We start from the raw sequence: 8,377 nt of genomic DNA, 5'->3' as shown, positions 1-8,377 counted from the left end.
TCAGAGAGTTACGCTTCAGAGGGTCGGCTTGGATTGTTGGGACAAATGTTCTGTTTCCATTCTGTAGGGAATCTTATCTAATCAACCGCAGCAAGAACAGAGCCCCCGATCCTCACCTTCCACTGCATCAATCTCCGGATACATTACATGATCCTCCGCCATTTCCACCACTGAAAAACACACTCCACAAGCAGGGATGCATTTGCGTCCCAACTCGCATCTGCATTCCGGCATGAACATTCCGTCTGTGACTCCCTTGTTAGCTCCACGTACCCAACCAAAACACCCTCCCCTCCTGGCGCCTTCCCCTGCCACCACAAGAATTGCAAAACCTGCGCCCACATCTCAACTCTTACCTCTATCCAAGACCCCAAAGGAAACTTTCACATCCATCAGAGATTGTTCTGTACTTTCTCATACGTCATCCACTGTACGTGGTGCTCCCAATGTGGTCTCCTCAACACTGGGGTGACAGGACACCTACATGCGGAATCCTTTGGACAGCATCAATGTGACACACGTACAAAATATCCCTACCACGCTGTATCTGAACACTTTAACTCCCTCTCCCACTCCAGCAAGAACATGCAGTTCCTGGGACTCTTCCACAGCCAAGCACTCACCACCCGTTGCCGGGATTCAGAACGCCTCACCTTATTCCATACGACCCTCCAATCAAACGAGATCAACTTGTATTTTATCAGTTTCCTCATTTCCCTCCCTCCAATTAATCCCAGATACAACGTTTCAACTCAGCACTGCCCTCTTGACCTGTTCTATCTGCACATTTTTCTTCCCACCCATCTACTCCCCCTCCACTCTGACCTATCACCTTCACCCTCAACTCAATCCACCTATCACATTCTCAGCTACCTCCCCCAGCCCCATTCCCACTCATTTATCTCTCAGCCCCATTGGCTGCCCCCTTATTCCTAATGAAGGCCTTATGCCCAAATAGGGGATTATCCTGCTCCTCGGATGCAGCCGGACCTGTTGTCCTTATCCAGCACAACATCGTTCAGCTCTGATGTCTAGCATCTGTGGTGCTCCCTTTCTCCCGTGTTAGAATGATACTGCCATGTTGGGCTGGAAGGGTCAATTGAATTATACCGTCATGCCAGCTGAGACAGCCAATATGAGAGAGTCTGCCGAGTTCCTAATACCGAGTAGTCGACACCAAACTAGACCTCCATACGAGCTAACAAGTAAGACTACAACTGCCATGATGGTGAATCGCCACACTGAAATGCTGGAATCCCCCTCGTGACTGAGCCAAAAGGGCTCTCATTTCTGGAGTCAGCCGTTGAGGTCTGGGGGACGCATTTCCAAAAATACAGCACGACGTCCTCAAAGGGAAAAAAAAAACTGGGGTGACGAAATGCAAGACTGACAGCAAATTTCTCTTGCCTTGAAATTTGAATACAGAGTTCATCGCTTTCCCTGCAACTATTTCAGGGTTATCCTGCCAATTCACAAACAAATGTTCATCTCTGAGCCTGCGAAGAGCTGCAACTCACGTCTTAGATTGTGACCCCATTGTTCCACTCAGCACCTTCAAATCATTGCTAAGATCCCCATTTACTTTCTTCGAATGTCTCGACTGAAGTTTCTAATACACCTCCATGTCCTCTTGCATACGATAACTTCAGGAAGATTCATTTCAGCAGTCCGTGATATAATTTACACTGAGAATTAATGTTGACAGTATTGTATTGTCTCCAGCAAAACCTCACTATTAAAATGTCCAAACCAATTAAAAAGTATCTCCATGAATTGAACCATTCATATCGCTGGAGCCCCATTCAACCTCGATGACTTTTCCTCTCTATACAGTCATCTCTGATAGATACAGCAGTCGATAACATCTTCCAGCCTGAAAATGCTTCGTTGTTTTTACAATCTTTTCCAGTCGCAACAGCCTTTTATACATGTGGCATTCTTTCAGCAGTAGCAGAGTCAAATTTGAGCCAGTATACGACCCAGGGCATCGTTGGCAGTGGCGAGTCCAGTAAGGTGTCATGCCAGTGAAGGCATTGGTCTAGGGAAGATGGAGTCGAGCAGTGGCAATTTCCATATCACCTGTGGTGGTCCGGTGAAGGGATTTGTGTCTGCCTCCAGGCTCATGGCTCATAGCAGAGAACTTAATAAAAGGGATAGTGAAGTTCCAAACATTTTTCTTTAGTTCTTTATTTTTCTACCTTCATATTATCCGCGTTAATTTGTTTTTCTGCGTTTTAGGGTGGGACCAGAAAATGGCCACTCTATTGAATACATTTCAATGTATTCTGCATTAAATTACCCGTGACGTCATATGAATCAAATCAAACTTCTTTAACAATATGTTACTCAAAGCAATCTTACAGATTTATGTAGCCTGCCTTGGAATTCACAGTCTTCCATGTATCTGTAACATGCCCCAGCCTCAGAGAGTTTTTTTTTAAACTTTTTATTAGCTGTCGAATTTTACAACTTTCAGGTCCTCAGGAAGCCAACATTCTTGTCTTTATTTAATTCAGTTATGGTTAAGTGCTTTAAGATCTCTTTATAATAACTGATTCATGTGAAGTTACAGCATTACGCATAGAGATCTTCGAACTCTATCAATATGTGACTCCACTTCCTTTGAAAAAAGGAGTTTTCCATGGTATTTCAGTCAGGCTCGGAAGACAACCTTGTGTTTCGCGTTACAATTGTAACGCGGAGAGAGTTCAGTTCCAAGTCAACATTTCCACTGTTGAATAAGATACCTCTGCTTTATTCCCAGTTTGATAGTCTTCGTTATGAAAATGTAATAGCTATGCCTTGTAACTGTATATTAAATAAAGAGCAATGACGAAATGAAATCTGTGTCATAGGGATAACTTTCATGTTTGCAGTTGTTTACAGTATTCGACTTTAACACGATTTGTATGGATCATTATTTCCTGAAGATGTTTTGTGTTTGAGGTGTAAAGGCGAAAATGTTTTTACAAGCATTCAGCCCAGCTGAAGAAAATAGACAATAATGAGAATGTGCTCGTTTGAATGGAGCATCCAATTGACTGAGGACTGAGGAATGATCTCAAAAACATCAATATTCGAGCTCTCCTGGCATATGCCTCCACTTTCCAGGCAAATATCGATTTTTGATTGCGTCTGTAACCTAGTTAGAAGTTAATCGCACGTATTCCAAATTCATGTAATGTACCGATTGACTAGGCTGTACGTTTGTGGCTTCGAAAAAATTATAAACAACTGCTTTCAGTAACTAAGATACCTATGTGAAAGTTTGAAGTTATGCTGATTCCAGCAACACTAGAATATCCTCAGAATTCGGAAGGCGACGAACAAACTCAGTATATGCCTGTGTCCTAAAGCTGAACCAGAAATCAGCAGCTGTGGTAAAGCTGTCAGGTCGTCGCACTGCCTTAAAACTATAATAATCAATTAAAGTGCCCTGAGTAATTTTAAAAGACTATTTCATTAGATTGATTGGTTAAAGTCTCAAAAGTCGAACTAATTTTAGAATTTGCGTGGTCTCACATGTAAACTTTTAACTGACTGACTCGGTACTCTTCTTCAGCTTTAATTCTTCCAGGTTTCCGTCATTCTCAGTCGCCCCGGAAAGTTCCATATCCCTGTCACTTTCCCCAGCCTTACTCCTACTCTGTTTCTACATTCATCTCCAGGCTCACAATCCTCCAGAAATCGTCAGTAGTTTGTGCAGAGCTACAGTGTTCACCTCTTACTCATCTAAAATTTAGAGTGTTTTCGCCTCTACATTCAGATGATTACAGCTGCTGTAATTAAACTTTCGAAATACACCTTGTCAGATCACTTCTGTGCCTCGATTTACATAACTTCAAGATTAGTCATAATGACACTGCATCAATTTAACCAAATGCGACATTAGATTAATTAGCTGCAAAAAAAAACTTCACTTGAATTAAACATCAGGTCACATAGAGGGTAGACATCACCATTGGAAATTATGTCACCACAGGAAATGACATCACCAACCCAAGAAAACTCAAGCATATAAATAACTCGAGTGGGCTACACTGGCAGTGCTTTATTCGGAGGCTCGCTGAAGATGTTACCTCGTATGGTGACGAAACGTCTGACAATGAACCTTCCAGCTCAGCGAGCAAACCTACATCCAGAACCCCAACATGAGCTACTAATCTTCTCAAAACTCGCTAAGTGTAGGTCTACACTTTCAAGATCATCTGTTTGCTCTTTACATAATTGAATAAGTGACTCCTCCCATGGATCCCTTTCAGACTGTAAATGTTCGACTTCATTGTGCTACATGGAGCAAAGTAACACAATCGTTTGTTCAATAACTAATTGATGTAAGTCCCCATTGATTATATTTGTGTCACTTGGGCGGGGATATCGTGATCTTGCATTCATAAGCGACTCCTTGCAAAAGAGTATCCAATATTATCAGCGTGAACAAGACCTTGGACACCAACAGAGTTAAATGGGTTCCGGCACAGAAGGAGATACACAGACAGAAGTGAAGCTGAGAATCAATACATCGAAATCTTACAAAAATTCTCTTGAGTCCAAGACAGCCACTGAAATTTAACAATAGTGGATCAGAAAATGAGAAAAAACAGTTTGGAATGGTACACCAATGCATATACAATGGTACAACAAGGCTCTGAGAATAGTAGCGTGGAACATGTTATCAAGTGCTCCGAATCTTGGATGAATAAAATGAAATGAACCACCATTTAATAGAGAGTTATCTTGGACTGTTCACATTCTCTCTGTATTTGATAACCACATGTCAATAGCTTGGCGAATCCAACATATACTTTATATTGTTCAATATTTCTACAATCCTACCCTTGCAATTATTGGTGTTCCTCGTAGTAACAATGCTTTATTTTAATACTAAACATACTAATCTGCATGATTATTCAGTACAACATTATAGATGCGGTTGGTGCTCCTGAAGAGATTTCATTTACAGGTGTAACTTTAGAATCCACGGCTATCTGTATTCGTGTTCTTATTAATTAGCTTTCTTCTTTTCATCTGCTTCTGATAGTATTCGGACTAAGTGTCAGCATTCAAGTCATATATTTGTCACAGTCAATATTCCCCATTGTTGATTTTCTATCTTCAGTGCTGGTGACTCTAAGTCATTGTCTTCAACATTGACAAAGACCTCTGTTCTGCTGCTCATTCACTCTTCTCCAATATCTTAGTAATTTCTGAGTTTGAACGATACTATCCACATCGCTAAGAATACCTCTAATCCAGACACCAGCTTCATTTTCCTACCACCCGCTTCAATGCTTCTGTGTGCCATCAGAGTCAAACAGCTGGACTTCTGTCGGCCTATGTGTCCCGTTCTGAAGTTTAGACTCCACAATTCTCAGCTGGACTCTTTTACAATAATTTAATCATTGGGAAATACGGAAAGAAAATCTTCCAAAACTTGACTGCTCGTGCCATTGACACCAATTCTGTTCAACTGACACGCTCTACAAACTAATCAACATTAGTTCCTCGTTTGATATAAAATCAATGTTCTTGTTTCATTCTTTTGTGTAGACCCAGATGTGGCCTCACCCATTCAATGTTCCCTTTCACTTTTTTTGTTAGATGTTTATTTGTTATTGCTGTTGAACTTTAAAAAAAGTTCACATTAGAGAAAGCTGAAAACTGAAATAGTGTACCTACAACACTTCTAACTGCACTAGAATCCTAGATTTAATTTAAAAAATGAAGAGTATTACTAACTCATTTTACACTCATTCCATCATTTTCCTTCTATTATGACAATCCGATGCTCTACCAATCCATATTGAGGAAGTTGTGTGAGGACAAATGTGTATCATTCTAATTCAATTAGTCTTCTTGAAGAAAAAGGCGAACTGAATGTCTCTGCAGGATTTCCTATAAAGCGGGACACTATCATTTCAATTATCAACACATACAATGTTTTAAAGTATTTCTCTGCTGTGTTTTGCGATCATCAGCTCTCTATGAACCAAAAACATCATAGTCATGCGAAGTTGTCAGAGCATCATCTTGAGACTTGAGTGCTGTATGTATGGTTGAAAACGTTGTAAAACGATTATGAATACTTCAGTGTCCAGAGTCGATACACAGATATGTCAGAGTCAGAAGAGCTTATGCAGAAGGACTGATACAAAATCAGTCTTGTCCCAACCAGAGTGTTACATTTTTCTGTCCAGCTTTGTCTTTTTCCGTAAATACCTTATATATTAATGAATTATAGTCACAATCAACAAATTCCTTCTCCTGCAATTTGCAGGCAGTCCTGCAAATAGGACTGCCTGCAATTGCTTCTTGAAATTCGGAGTAGCACAGTCCCTTGCAGCATTCCTGACGTGCTCACTGAAAAACAAAGATCGCCAGGCACAATTTAAAACCTCAGATCGAATAAGTCTCTCTCACGTTGTGCATCCCACTTGATTCTGTGGAGTTTTAAAGCATGAAGAAACTGCATGAGACATCCGTTGCTTCTCCCAGCAGTGTAGGCTCGTCATCGTGATTCAACCCAACTACAATGAACACAGAGATTTATTGCAGATAGTACACGCCACGTCACTCCAAATAAGCGCAGTCATACAGAATAAAAGACAACTCGACCTGTAACATAGTGATTGGTGAAGCTTTATTGTGCTGTGCAACTTTAAGTATTATCTGGAGCGTTCCACTTGTTCATATCATTTTTATCCTGAGGACACTAGAATCGCCACCAGGCATCTTGAAACAGCAATAATTGTCACACTTGGAGGCTTTAAGCTAAACACCCTTCATTCCTACACTACAGTTAAACAACAAGCACAGAAAGAAGAGTTGGCATCATTTGAACTTAACTGACATACTTAACAAAATAATCCGTACATTAATGAACGCTCGTCGACTGATATACTGTATAAACATCACCTAAACAAACATGTGACAACAACTATTTCAGCAATACAGATATCCTTCACTGGCCATCTTTTCTAGTCCATGGTAAAGGAAAACACGGAAGCATAAACTGAACAAAAGAGAGTGGGGGAAGAGAGAGAGAAAGACAGAGACAGAAAGGGAGGGAGGGAGAGAGAGAGAAAGACAGCGAGCGAGAGAGCGAGGTTGCATTTTCTGACTTGCCCACAATACGGATTTTGCAGTGAACTGAGTTTGATAAAAAGCTGTTACGTTTCACAGTTGGAGAATGCATATGCCATTTCATATGCCATCAAGTTGATTTGCACGGCACTGCACCTCCATCTATTATAATGATCATAATTCGAGCCAGGCTCATGAATTATGTTGTTTCAGCACATCTTGTAGGTGAGATGCAATGCTGTCTCTGTGCTTTGATGGTTCAGGAAATGAACATTGAAGACGAGGGAGGCAGTTACTGCTGAATGGCGCATTGACACTGAACCGTGTCCACTGTTGGAGTTCCACATATCGAAGAAAATCGAGAATATTAAAGTGTTTCTCCCAAGCATGTTATATTTACGAGGGCTAGATCTGCAGATTCAGAAAAAATATCCTTCCACAGTCTGGCACCAAACAACAGAAATTGCAGTTTCAGAACTGTCGTTCCATCCATTTTGAATGGAGGAAGTCTTAGTAATCTACGACTTATTGTGTTGGATTGTTTGAAGTACAAAGAACAAAGACAATACACCACACTGCCAAAAGGGAGATGGTGATTGAATGTTGTGGATGGCTTTTGACTCCAGACTTGCAACGTGTGGCAGGCCTGGGTTCGAATTCTGCCCCAGTGCAAGGAATTTGATTTCAATCAGGTAAAAAAGCTTGAGTGAAGAGACTGAGTGTGATTATTAAGCCATTATTGATGGTCGGAAATCCTCTTTGATTCACTCTTGATCTTCAGCGAAGGGAGCTACCCTTTTTACCTGATCCGACTTAAATGTATCTCCAGACACACAGCAATGCGGCTGACTCTTAACTGCCATTTGAGTGCTTAGAGGTGGGCAATAAATCTATGCCCAGCCAGTTACAACTTCACCTCTTGAATGAAAAATGTATAAAGGAACAGGTCATAAGCCCTTTCAAGCCGGACCACCACATTTTGCCCTTCCATTGCAGAGCTGCTTTCAAGTACAGGATCGGTATCTCTCTATACTTTTTATATCCGTGTACTCGTCCAGATGCTTCTTGAACGCCGTTATTGTGTCTGTTTACACCATTTCCTCTGGCAGCGCAATCCAGACGCTGACCAACTTTTGTGCGAAAACTGTGCCTTGGCCAATCCTTACAAACTTACCCCCTCGCATCTTGAACCTGTGCCCCGAGAAATTGAGCCCTTTACCATGGCAAAAAAACGCTTCATCCTTTCTACACAATCCAGGCTATTTTCAACTCTTTACACTTCGATCAGTCTCCT

The sequence above is a fragment of the Chiloscyllium plagiosum genome, unplaced genomic scaffold, assembly GCF_037043375.1.
Source record: "Chiloscyllium plagiosum isolate Xiang-an unplaced genomic scaffold, Cpla_swu_hap1 HiC_scaffold_52, whole genome shotgun sequence".
Taxonomy (NCBI): Eukaryota; Metazoa; Chordata; class Chondrichthyes; order Orectolobiformes; family Hemiscylliidae; genus Chiloscyllium; species Chiloscyllium plagiosum.
This window is presented reverse-complemented; position numbering follows the sequence as displayed.